Here is a 14,422-nt window from a genome sequence, read left to right as displayed (position 1 = left end):
GTGGTCTCTGAGTCCCCTTGCTCTGTTTGTTCTGATCTAGATACATGGGTCTTATGGCTACATTTTCATGGGATGGTGAGATACATCTTGATGTGGGATTTTTCTCATTTATGTGGGTCCCATGTTGGCCATAGAAAACATAACAGAGGAGGGATTCACAATGGATGGAGTCCTATTTTCTCTTTTGATTCATCTGATGGTGATATTGTTGATGGGTTTCTCCTAGATGTCACTATTTTCACTTGTAAAATGGGCAATGGAGGGATTATCAACATTTTCATGTGCTTGATCCTTGGCTCTTTATCTTCTTGGTTCACCTATTATTTTCTTGGCATTTTTATTAAATATGAAGGATCCTATATTTTCCTCTCCTTTTGTTAGGAGTTTTATTATTTTTTGAGTTTTTTTATGGTTTCCTATGAGCAATGCTTTGGTGGGGGTTATCACTCCCCCCCTATGCTGGATGGTTTACTGGGCTATTATCCTTATGACAACTATTGGATGTGGAAGTTGATGCTACTTGGTGGCCATGTGTTTCACAAGCACAGAGTTTTAGGTTTTTTTGTTGTCCTTGCACATTTGGTGGGCAAAATCTCTAATTGGGAGTCTTATTTGTTGGGTATCTCCTTCAAGCCTTTTTCCAAGTATGATAAGTTTCCCAATATTTTTTTGTGTTTGGGTATTGGATATTCTTTTGCCTCTATACTTGCTACTCAATTCTAGTTTTCCCATTTATTAGGTGGTTGGTTCCTTGTTGGGACGACTCTCTAGAGTTCTTTGGTTATGAGAAATGTATAGTTATATAGGTGGTGGACTTGGATATTTGTGTTCACTTCTTCTTGCATGGCTTCTATGGAGGTGAAGCTTTCTCCTATCGACATGGAGAGAAAATATGAGATTTTGGAAGTGGAGAAGACTTTTATAAAGTGGGAGATTTTTAGGGCTACCACTTGTGGAGGGGTTTGGGGATGGTGGCATCACTATCTTAGCCATTGTATTTTGATCTTTCTTCCCCCTATTTCTATTGAGGTTGATCCTTTTATTATTGAGGTGGAAAAGGAGACTACAGTGGGTTGGAAGATCTTTGAGAGTGTTGACCTAAACAAGGGGTCTAGATGGTTATCGATCTTTGTTTCTAACATAGAAGAATGGACAAGCAATTTTATGTTTGAGTATGGTTATCAAATCTTATGGTGATGAAAGTGTCTTTTTGGTTTTTGTTTTCCTGTAATTGAGTGTATCCTAGAAGTTTTAAATGATTCACTTGAGTCCTTTGTTATTATTTTTGGTTAAAGTTTACAACTTTTGAATGGGCTTGTCCCAAGTTGACCTTTGTCAATATTGACATTGGTTTTAGTCTCTTTTAGACCTTTCTCTTTGACAAAGGTAGATCTAGATGAAGCTCTTTGATGATTGGGTTTATGGATATCTGGTAGTAGGTGTTGTTACTAATGTTTAACAATGCCCAATGTCTACTGGTGTACTATAGGTCAACACCCTCTTGTTGCTTTTCTTATTCAAAAAATAATATTATAAATAATATGTCACCATCAAGTAATTTAACTACTAATAACTCATTTGATATGCTAAAATTACAAAAACAAAGATAAGTTTATAAATAAATAAATAAATCAAAAGTGGTGAGTAGTGTGTACTTTCAAATGACATTTTACTAAACACATCATGAGGAGCTAGCCTTTTCTACTTCAACCACACCCTTTCCTTCAACTCTCTATCTAACAATCAAACTCAATTTTCTCATTAGTAAGTTAGTGCCCATAAATCCAAATCCAAATTTAGATACATAAATTTTAATCATCATGTTTTCAATTTCCATGAATAGTTGTTTCATAAAATTAATGACTTTTGATTTCTTATTCAAATATGAAAGGATATCAAAGTATAATCACATGCCTTAAAGAGTAAAATAGCCAAATCACATGTCTAAATAGCTTCAATTGCAATGACTTAGGTTAACACATATGACCAAATTAAAAGAGTCAAATAACATCACTTTAACAAAATAAAGGGAGCTAGCAAAATGTGTTGTGACAAATAGTGATATTTTTATTTTGTATGCACAAGTTTCCTACTTTCTCAAACAACTTACAAATCTATAAGATAATGATAGAACTTAATGCCAACCTCTCTAAGAATTTATTCATTTTTTTTAGGATCAAGTTACTTGGTGTTCCCTCTAATTGATTTAACACTATTAAAATATTAAAAAAATGCTCCAAAAGACTAGATTTCATTTTTCAAAATCATATAAAGACACATTATATCAATAAATGCAAAACCTCACTCATTACTATATTTCAATAAAATAAAATATGTAAAAAATTATGAATTCAAAGCATAAAATCATAATTTATATCAGATTTTTTTTCTTATAAGAATGTAATTTGATACTTTTAGGTCATAAAAGTTATGTTTAGAAAACCATCAATAAATAAAACTATGATAAATAAAATAATTCTAAATGAAATTATTTCTTCTAGAATTTATTTATGTTTCCTTATAAATATGATATTAGCCATTTTAATTTATTTCTAGTACTCTATATATATAAAATTAGAATGTAAAACAATCTACTATGCTCAATGCCATGAACCCAAAAATCTAAATTCAAAAAAATAGTCATCTCACATTAGGGGGAAGAGTTTAACACATTTGTCAATATTTTCTCACAAAAATAATAGATATACTAGTATAAGATTTATTTATGTCTCTAGTATGCATCACTTCATAGAATCAAACTATATCAAATGTTTAATTTTTTTCTATCTCACATTGGGTTAAATTGTTTAACAAAATTTTCAGCATTATCTCACAAAAATAAGAAATATCCTAGAGTTCAAGGTTTATGTTTTGTAACTCAATTTTTTCTGATATTCTTTATATTTGAATTTGTGTATAGAGATCATCTTTAAATTTTATTATTATTTAAATATATAAATTATGAAATTAATTTATGGTGACATATTATTTACAATATTATTAAGAGTTTGGTGATTGAATTATTCTCTTTTTTTTTTGAAAAAAAGTCCTTTATGTTTATGTTAACATGATGTGTACTAGATACATTAAGTTTTATACACATGATTACACCATAGTCAATGGTCATGATCAAAAAGTAAAAATATTGTAAATATCACCTAGTGTTCATTCCATTTATCAATTTACTTGATATGACAATAACATTAATGCTACTAAGAAGATTACTCTTACTAAAAAGACAAAAAAGTCTATTATATTAACTATTATTGAGAATTAGGGTTGATGTGTTCAATGGAATCATATGAGTAGTAATTATAGAAGTCAAAAGAAATCTAATAATACAATGAAAATGACAATAAACTCATTGAAACTAGTAAAAAAATAGAGAAACCTCTCAAATCTAATAAAATTCAATAACCTCTAGAAACTTATAATGGCTAGAATCAAGATAAACCAAATTCCACTAAACTTTTTTTGAAAAGATATTATTAATATATAAGAAGATATATTACTAGATTGCAATAGACGATCTATATAAAATAAATAATTTTATTTATATTTGATAGAACAGTGACATCTAAGGGACACTCTACTAATAATTTTACTATCTTTAACTACAATATAAATAATAGATTAAGAAAAAAAAATGATAGAATAAGAAATAGATTATGACCTATATCAAATAAAAAATATATTCAAATAATTCTCATTAAAAGCATCACTAAGGGCCTACTACAAGACTGCAAAAATTTAAAATTTTTTAAAATACTATTTATTGAAAATAAAAGGCTTGAAAATAAAAATCTAATATAGTGTGCAAGTATGTTAAATAAGAAATAACAAAAAAAAATGTATAGAAGGAGAAATTATGAGTTGATATTGACAAAAAAAATATGTTTTATTGATATTTATAAATAAGGTCAGTTCAATCAAATTTGCAGATTTGTTTCCATAAAATACATCATAATCATGTTATTTGATAATGGGTGGGATCCCCCTGAGTTACCCACTAACCCCACTGATATTTGGGGTTTTGATGACTACCATGATCCTCCTCCCTTGGTTGTCATTGCCATGGTTTCCTAAGGGTTGTTTATCTATTTCTCTCCTTTAGCTCTCTCATTTTGATGATGGATCACAGAGTGTGATCCAAAATGTTGATGCAAAAATTGGAACATAATCTACCCAAAAAATACACAAAACAATTATATTTATATTTGTTAAGTTTCTAACCTTGGTTTGAACAAACTCTCATGGGGTGATCTTTGTATCTTTAACCTATTTTTGTGAATATGTAGCTTTAATATTTTAATTAATAGAAAGACACTATTCATATTTAAAAACACTTTGTAATCATTTCACCTTTATTTTAATATCCACTAACCATATTTCACAGTATATATAGACTCTTGATTCCTACTAAGGAAATAAATAAAATTGTTACAACTAAAAACACTATTCACAAGGATTATTTAAATAAATAAAAAAGAACATATAGAGAATAAGTAATTCACATAATAAATTTATTAAAGTTCCTTGTTCTCTACAATAACAATATCATCATTCTGATACAATGGTTTAAAGAAATGTCATAAGTGGTAATACTTAATGTATTTATTAGTTATGGAAACTTTGAATTTAAATGCTAAATGATCTAACATGGGAAACCAAGAGTATATGTCAAGACTCAAATTTTGACTTGCTATCTTTCAAGACTTGTTATGTGTTTGATTCTATTTGACTTAGATAATGTTTGACTATGTTATGACTTCACCGAGCCAAATACACTATAGACTTTTTGTAAATGCAATTAAATGGGTGAAGTTAACTTATTAGCCATCATTATGTTAGTCATTTTATGTTTGATCTTATGAGTTACTGACATGATGGTTAATGTTTTGGTTGTATTTACATCTTTATATCCCAATTTATATGAATGATGAATGTTCTAATTCATGTTATTAAATGTTAATGAAATCATGAATTGATAAGAGATATTGAATATAATGATGTTACTTTTCTATTCTAATGATGACAATACTAACTCAATGGTTGATGTCAAGTTTCTAAGTGTGCAGGTATTGAAGGTGGAAGAGTGGTTGAGGTAGAGGAGATTAGCTCTTTTGAAAGGTTGGCTTGGATTGACTAGTGTAGATGTACACACAATTAATATGTTTCATTTTGTTTTTACATTATTTTTATCTTTACTTTTATTTTTATCATAAACTTTGTTCGATGTCATCATTATTTTAATGGTTAGTATGCATAATAAATATGTGTATTTTTTAATTTGATTTATTAAAATGTAGATTGAAAAGTAATTGCACTCTTTTCTTTTAGTAATTAACATGTCTCAAATTTAAACTCCAATTGTTAGTTGAGGAATTTAGGTGTATTAGATAGAACTAAAAGTAATAAATCTCTCCAAAAAACTAATTGAATTCATAATCCTATATGGGAGGAACTAGAATTTAATGCCAATGACTTTTAAAATAACTATCTATACTGTTAGTTAGAAAAAGAGGGAATGAAAGTAATGGAGAACATGTTCTTTAAGAAGTGAAGAATTTAAGTTTGAAAAGAACAATATTTATTTCTAGGGAAAAACAATCTCTTCTGAGTTGTATTAGGGACTTAAGAAAATTTAAGTTTGAAAGTTTAGAGTTTTTTATTGAAAGGAACAATTAGTATTTTAGAGGAGAGATTTTAGGAGCTGGAGCTGTATTGCTTGGGAAAAGCCAATGATTTCATTGAGAAAATCAATGATTCTACATAGGTTACCCTGTTCCCTTTTTGTTGTTAGTTTTATACAGTTGTTTTTTAATAAAAAATTCCCCAATGCTTGTTATCTAGAATTCTTCTTTTGAAATAAAAATTTCTATTGTGTATTTGGAACGATTACATTAATAACCCAAACATTCTTTTTGCTATACATTGTATAAACACAAATATCTGAACCCATGAATTTGCAGGTTAGATTTGGTCTGCAAAGATCTAGTAATATTTTTCTCGTCATGTGATTCTTCTCTTTTTGTTTCACTGGTAGATTTTTTTATTTTTATTTTTAGTCTCTTGAGTAGATGGTTTTAATCGTTGTTTTCTTTGAAGTTTTTAGTATGGAAATGAAGATTGTTGATGCTATTGGTTTTGTTTGACTAAAAAGAGTGTGTTTTTATTCATTTTGGTTTTAGTTAAAATTTATTGGTTTTGATAAAATTAAATGAGTAAGATAAACAAGAAAATATGTTTTTCCTCTATGAAATGACAAGCTAGAAGCATTTAAAGCTTAAATGTTTCCAACTATAGTTGTTTTCTAAGATTGAGGCATCAATAAGAAGATTTTTCTAGCTCCAAAGAGTCATAAAAACATTGACTCATCACAGTAGAAAAAATTCTTGAACCATGTTTTGGCTATTAAATCCTCTAATTTATATATTTTCTCTTTAATACAAAAAATTATTTTACTTCCAAATGATGTTCTTTTTGGTTCATATTTTTAAGTCCAATAGGAATGACCAAACAAACAACAACTTCCATGCATAATTTCCTTGTGGAAATGTTTTATTTGAAACACGTTTTGAATATTATATCCAAGGTTTGTAAATCATTGACAGATGAGGTTTTATCTAGAACTATTGTTTTATTGCATCAGATGCTTTATTTTTTGGACTGAGAATTTTTTAGAATAGGTCAAATATCATAGTTGTGTCTGCTTTTTGGGTTTCTCAATTTTTTTTAAAAAAATGATAAAATCAATGCAATATAAATTATGTCTAGTCAATGAAGTGTAAATAGTGAAGTGAAGTTCATTGTTTTAGTTCATAGATTTGAGTGTATGTAGGGGTAGGTGTTTAGAAAAATCCAATCAGTTATGTCATTAAAATTATGGATTTTGATCAACAAAGAAAATATTGAGTATGAGTTTGTATACACAGAATGATTGAGTTGTTATGTGATGAATGAAATCAAATAAGACTCAAGACTATTGGTTAGTTTCCTTGCTACAAGTTATGCATATGTCAATTTGAATAATATCTTAAAAATAATTTTTTGAAATTTATCTAAACATGTAGACTTGACAGTATTAAACAAGTTTAGATTTGCAATAATTTTACTTCGAAGATTATCTATTTCTTTATTTCCAAATAAAACAATACTACTCATATTTATATAAACAACAATACACTTATAATAGAAATCTCTTTGTGAAGTCACCAAGTCTTCAATACACATACTTTAGGATAAGGGAGTGAGTTAAATTATAGTTTTCAACATGACCATAACAAAGAAGTTCATGTTCATTGTTGAAGGTAGGATGCCAAAATTTACTATGTAATTCCAACTTATTAATTTATTAATAGGGTTGGTATTATTTTCTTATAATTTATATCAAATGATTAATTTAAAAGTAAATCAAGAGAAGTTATCTTTTCTTACCTCAATGATCTATTAGAATTGTTGATGCATTTCCTACTCATAATTCAACTTATGGATACACATGAATAAGACGTTCCTTTATAAATTGATGTTTACATGATTGAGTAAATACATTATTGAGAAAATTACTATAATTTTGGAAGGCTGTTGAATGTGGGCAAAAATGGGAGGGTACAAAATTGTAAGTACTATGATAGTCTTTCATTGCTACCCACCAGTTCTTTTACTTACATTGGTTATTTACATGGCCAAGCTTTAAAATTAAATACATATGATTGAGATGCATGGTTATATTTTATTTCACTCTTCCAAATCCATGTTTAGATGTTACATAAGAACATCATTTCATGGTAGATTAATCACATGGTTGCAACAGATCCTTCCAATCTAATCATCTCGAGTTGCTAGCCTTCTTGTGCTAGGGTCAAGGATTTCTTCTTTTAGGAGGAACTCGGTGAGATAACCACTCTATGGTTAGGCAACAAAAGTACCTGGTACACTCTTCTATCACATGATATCAAATGGATAGCATTCTGATGGCTTGGAGATAGGTTTACATGCAGATGGACATAGGTCTGATGGCATGTTCACTTAATTTTTATATTTCTTGATATAAAATTTCTTTTTATATGATGTACTCATATTTATTATGTTTGACGTGTAGGTTGACATGTCATATACATGTGTTTAATGTATATTCTTAATATGATGTACTCATGTTTCCTTATGTTTGACATGTAGGTTGACATGTCATATACACGTGTTTAATGTATATTCTTACATTATTGTCAAATTATGGTACCAACATATGGTCAGCATACTAAACGATTGTAATTATGGAATTCTACTTCTTTATTATATGATATTGCACTTGAAAATGAAACAATATTTGATCAGAATATTATGTGTACTTTGATAAGTGATGACAATATGATTCTTATATGCGATCCAACTAATTTTTTTTGTGTATGTTTCAAACATTTATTTAAATGGAATCAATTTTGCAAAATATATCATTTGTCTAGACTTTTCAACTTTATTTTTGTGTTTGTTGGTAATGTTTATGTGGCATTGTTAAAAAAATTTGGTTCTTATAGTATAATAACTCCATTTAAAACATTTTACGCATCATAAAATTTAACCACTTAAAATACATAATGATGAAATCAAGATCAACAAAAAAATGGATAGAGAGCTTTTAATGAGATATTAAACTCCCATATTATTAGATTGCAAATTCCCATATAAAATGTATTTCTCACTTTCTTCTTTTGTGTATTGGATATTAGATACAATAGTAACCTCACAAGAATGGTTTTTAGATATTCCCAAGTTCATAACTTTATGGCATGTAATTTATAACAAAATAATAGGTAAATAGTGTAAACTATAGAAATAAAAATAGATAAATAGTGTAAACCACATCAAGAGCATGTTGAAATATTTTTGAATGATTTCACTATTAAGAGTCTATTACAAAAATTAAAGAAAACCATAGTTTAGAGGTATCATATTTTTAAAAATGATTAAAATTATAATGCTTAGCATTTGGTTTTGACGGTGTTTGTATTTTTAGCATCAATATTTTGTATAACACTATGTGATCCATTATCAAGATGAGAGAGAGAGAGAGAGAGAGAGAGAGAGAGAGAGAGAGAGAGAGAGAGAGAGAGAGAGAGAGAGATGTAAAAATTTGTGATGATAAATTACAAATTGTGATCCAAAATGTTGATACTAATAATAGAAGCGCAATCAAAATCTAAAGTTCATAGTTATAAAATCATAACTTTTAAAAATGCTTTACAAAAGTATTTTGTATTAAAATTAACAAAATATCTCATAAAAACAATATAGCCTCATATTCTTTCATAAACTACTAAGAATAACAACAAACAATATGCAAGAGACAATAATATGATGCATTGTCGACATACATAGTCCTTACTACAATGAAATCCATAATACCTTGAAACCATTGTTCTTTTTTTGAATCAGCCCCTAATACAATATAAAATACACAAGATTTCAATTTCCAACAAAAGAATGATTACCAAGTCTTGTGCTTACAATAGCTATTTAAGATTAGAATTCAACAAAATGTCTTAAATAATTGTAACCAACCTCACAAGATAATATGGATAGATTATTTAAATAAATACGAAAGGAACCTAGGGACTCCTTGTATTGTATTTTTTGAGGTTCCTTGGTCTCTACAAGTGCAATATTGCCATTTCCTTCAACTATGTTTGTGGAAATGCCAGCATTGGTAAAAAGTATGTGTTTTCAAGGCTAGTTAAGAGTACTTCCATGACTCTATGCAATGAAATGCTCAGGAAATACTTAACTACCTTCTTTGCTATTCTTTTGGACATGCGTTAGACAATCACTTTTGATGTATACATCAATCAACAACGATAAAAGAAAGTGTTCTTGGAAGGAAAAAAGAAGAAAAAGAGGAAGAAGGACGAGGAGGTCTAATTTTTCAAAGAAATTATGCTTTGTGGAACATAAAGATTCTTAATATATTGATAATTCAAAAAACTTTAAGAAATCTGAGGTCATAATATTATAATTTCGAAATAAAACACATTCATTATAATTACTAACAATGAATACAAATCTATTATAAATTTTTAACTTATTTCTGTCCATAATTTACTTTATTGAAGATGACATAATATTTTGATTGCCTTATAGTACACATAACCTCTCAATAAATTTACATATTATAAATTTGTCCAGCACTCCAACATACTACACTAATGTCATTTCAATCAGACCAAAAAACTATTAATAGAACTTTAGCATACCAAGAGATGCCACATACCATATTTATCACAAAAGCCTCCACCCACTCCTTGCAACGCAGATGCTGATGGCTGATGTTACATGTTCTATGCTCTTATGTTGCACCCATATCCAATGGACAGAAGTAGAATTCTAAGCAAAAATGTTACTCAAAATTTCTATTGAGTCCAAGATTGAGTCCGTCAATCTGGATTTCCAGGAATATAACTGCGAGACGTAGAGACAAGTATTCTTTTCTACTTAAAAAAACTTTCTCAAGAGATGTTAAAGGAGAATCCTGAAAACCCACTCCTTCTCAAGAACTATGCCAAATATTTACTCGAGGTAAGCTACCAAGCTTCCCATGATGATTAGGGTTCGTTCACATTGAAACCATTGATGGGCATGGAGATTTTGATATCTCTCATTCTTATTCTTTCTCATGTTTTACTTCTAATTGAAAGCAAATGGTGTCTGATGGTCATGTTGTAAGGTGAAAGGGAACATTAACAAGGCAGAGGAATTCTATGGAAGGGCAATTCTGGCCGATCCTGCAGATGGAGAATCACTCTCACTTTATGCCCAACTCATTTGGGAGTTTCCCAAAGATGGAGACAGAGCCCAAACTCACTTTTAACAAGCCATCGAGGTCTCTCCTCATGACTGGTAACCAATTGCCCACTTCCCTTTATTCTCTTACATCTTGGTTTCCTTGGTCAAGAATCGCTTTCATCCTTTTTAAGCTTTTTAAATCTTGGTTCTCTTGGTTTCTCTAGCAATGCATGATTAGCAATGGTTTATGTGGGCAGCTATGTAATTGCCTCATATGCCAACTTTTTATGGAACTGGGAGGAGAGTGATGGTGCTGTATGAGAGATTCTCCCAAAATATGCCGCTGTTTGAAGTTGAGGAAAACAATGGAGAATGTTTACTTTCTTGGAGTGATTGGAATCAGGTTTGATCTTTTTATTGACTTTATCTTCTGTTTATAAGAGTTTGTAAAGGAGGATTTTAGTGTAAATATATGAATCCTTAGCCAGTTATAAGCTGCTTATAGACAGAAGTGCTAATGTCTACAGCCTTGTAAAGAGACTTCTGATATGAATATATGAATACTGAACATATTTTGACCTTTTGAAAATCAAGAATGCCTATTTCTGTAAAACCGTATGAGTTCAGTACAATTACATTTCTACTTTCAGAGCAGGTCTCTCTAAATTTAACACCCGAATAGTAGGAATTGATTAGACTGTGCTGCCATGAACCAGGTCCACCTGAGATTTTTCAATGCAATGTATAGTGAGCCCTATCAAAAGATGCAAGTGTATTATTGAAATGAAAATATGCATACGTTGGAGCTACACTTCCAGAAACAGATTTAAATGTAGGAACAATAGCAATTGTCATAATGCCTTCACCTTGTTACAACATATACTCATAATTTCGCACATATGCAAGGCTAAATAAGGAACTACTGTCAAACCATATAAGGTTAAATTCCTAAACTAAAAGTGTTAAATAGTCAAAATTGATTTATTTTTCCAAACTTAATTCCCAAGTTACTTGTACAACTGCTAGAGAGCAGTGCATTACAACATCAAAGTTTTATCTTAATAAGAATGCTATAAGACTAAAAAGTGTATAGCTGGTATTTTTTCCTTTCCTTTTTATCTGTTTGAATTTGCTTGTTTTCTAATAATAATTAATGTATAAGAAGTGTTTCTTTATTGGTATTATATGATATAAGTTTTGAATGAATTCATCTTAGATGTCTCCATGGAGCTTCAAGTTTTATTCTTTTAAAGTATAGATGATTCAAAAAGGATGGATTTAAATCTAGTTTAAGCTTGTGGTATTAAAATTGAATCTAAAGAATTAATTTGTTTTCAGGTAGAGATATATGGAGACTTATTCAAAGAGAATTTCAACTCTAAATTATAGTAGAGCATAAAATCTGCAACAAGATTGATAAACTAAACTTACACATTTCCATGACTATTTGAAACGTCTTTCACATTATAAAAATTATTAAAGTGATGTAAGTGTTTTGACTACCTTGGTTGAGAGAGGATTTAAGTGTTCCACCAAGGCACAATGTCCTCATTAGTGTTATTGGCATCACCCTATCTAGGCATTTGAGACAAATTAAATCTTGAATAGATATGACAACATATTCATTTTTATAACAAATGGTTTCAAAATAATTAATGTAGATTGACAACTATAAATGTTGACTTAGAGTGGGAAAAAATTAATTACATACCCAAAATAGAGTTATCTAATATAAAGATTAGTGTAGACACGTGGAATAAACAAAGAGTAATACCTATAAAGAATATTCTACAACAAAGCCTTGAGCTAAGTTTCCTAATCTTCTTAATTAATTTTTACTCTTATTTATGTATATGTTTTAAGCACTATTTGTCTCAACTCATATATCTAGGGATTCATTTTCCATTATAGATTACTTATCATGGTATAATGTAATCATAGTATAGTGCTTGCTTGCACTTTGAGTATCACAATCATAGTATAGCACGTGTGCATTTTGTTTAAATTGATTACAATCTTTTCGTTAGACTTGGAATAGACTTTGACATTCAATTTTAAGGTTTTAACTTACATATTAGGCTTTTGATTCAACATTGTGCACACAAATGGTGTTATCATAGGTTTTTAATTTTCCTTAGTTGGGCATCATATATTTGCTCACACATTTATTTTAGTCTTTTTAGATATACATAGTAGGTCATAATAAGAGCATATGGCATCTTCCATAAGCATGAATCTCATTTTTTTTGGTAGTTGAGTTACTTTTCACTTTGGTCAATTTCACCTCCCCTCTTTCTAACAAATGTATTTTCCCCTCAAACAAGTTATTTATTCAGTTTATTATGAGATCTCATGATAGTACATATTTTTTCTCATTTTTAAAAATATTTTGTGGGCATTAAATATGTTGTAATTTTTCTTTATTTCATATCATGTAGTAGAATAATTTCTTAGACTAGATTTTGAGTAACTTCGCTTTATTTTTCAATTCAACAATCTACTAGAACTTGAGATTAAAAGGAAGAAAAGTGAAAGATAACACTTAAAAATTTAATGAGAAATATAATGCAAATAAATTCTTACAAACTTCTTTAATTATTATAAAATATATAAACACATACAAATTCATATTTAAAAACAAAAAGATGTAATACCAAATTTAATTGATAAGACCCTTTTGGAAAAATAGCTAAACTAAAAAAGTCAAGTAATAATTATATAATCGACAATGATTTAATAGGTAAATATGATCTTATAGCCAATGTTCATAAAGAGTAATTATAGCAATAAAGAAATGATGAAAATTCCAACATAAAATAACTTCCTATAAATCATCAAAACCATCATTACAAAAATGTTAAGAAACCACATATTTATAGAGCTCAATAAACGATTAGAAAGTTCACCTAGTTTTCAAAAGCAACTTATACACTAAAAAGGTAAGAGGTATAAAGAAAAAAATCATCATTACATTAAATCTTTCACTTATAAAATTTTAAAAGCACTAACAAATGACTAACCCATCATGGTCATTTTTCCATGTGCAACAACTACCTCACACCACTTCTCAAAGGTGGACTCCACCAAAAATGTCATTAATCAAAAAATGACTTCATTACTCTTCTACTAAATTAGTAAGTGTCATATTAATCTAAAAATTGTCATAGTTCCAACATAGAAACCTAGGTAGTTAGGCTCCACAATTTTAGGGATCCCCAAGTAGGTGGAATAAATAGTAAAATAAATTAGGACCTAAGTTTGAGACACCTTAATCCCTAGATTATCCTACTTTTTGAAGACCTGGAAAGATTCATCCTCCCTCACATGCTCAAGATCTAAAGCTCTTAGAAATCAGAACACCATTCAAACTTCTAAGTGTTCATTGACTTTGTTATTAAAAATGTATCCACTTTTTATTCCATCATATCTTAAATGAAGTGAAATTGTAGATAATGCACTTTACATCTTTGCATGGAAAGTAGAGTGTGTCACTAAATTAACATAACTCTAGATGTTAGAATAGACAATAATTTGTCCCACATCAAAATTAATAGTGAAACAAAATTTATTAAGCTAGATGGCATCCTTAAACAAGAATGAGTAAGATGTCTTGTAATTTTGTTCTATATTGGAAAAATAAACTACA

At 29.0% G+C, this 14,422-nt stretch overlaps 1 protein-coding gene and 1 long non-coding RNA gene across 4 annotated transcripts in view; one reads left to right on the top strand and one right to left on the bottom strand.

The window, feature by feature from the left end:
* LOC149534543 (uncharacterized) overlaps window positions 1-14,422 on the top strand; it is a 288,767-nt gene that overhangs the window by 124,531 nt on the left and 149,814 nt on the right. The gene's annotated exons all lie outside the window — the stretch shown is intronic.
* The window catches only part of LOC149534544 (uncharacterized), a 154,572-nt gene continuing 149,549 nt past the window's right edge, over window positions 9,400-14,422 (bottom strand). Inside the window, exon 2 of the long non-coding RNA XR_016357194.1 lies at window positions 9,400-11,498. This is a non-coding gene — a long non-coding RNA (uncharacterized LOC149534544). The remainder of the gene's footprint in view (window positions 11,499-14,422) is intronic.

The sequence above is a fragment of the Cupressus sempervirens genome, chromosome 10, assembly GCF_028749045.1.
Source record: "Cupressus sempervirens isolate cs-2001-9-10 chromosome 10, ASM2874904v1, whole genome shotgun sequence".
In the NCBI taxonomy this organism is placed as follows: Eukaryota; Viridiplantae; Streptophyta; class Pinopsida; order Cupressales; family Cupressaceae; genus Cupressus; species Cupressus sempervirens.
The sequence above is the reverse complement of the archived record's forward strand: the minus strand, read 5'-3'. Positions and strand labels throughout refer to the sequence as shown.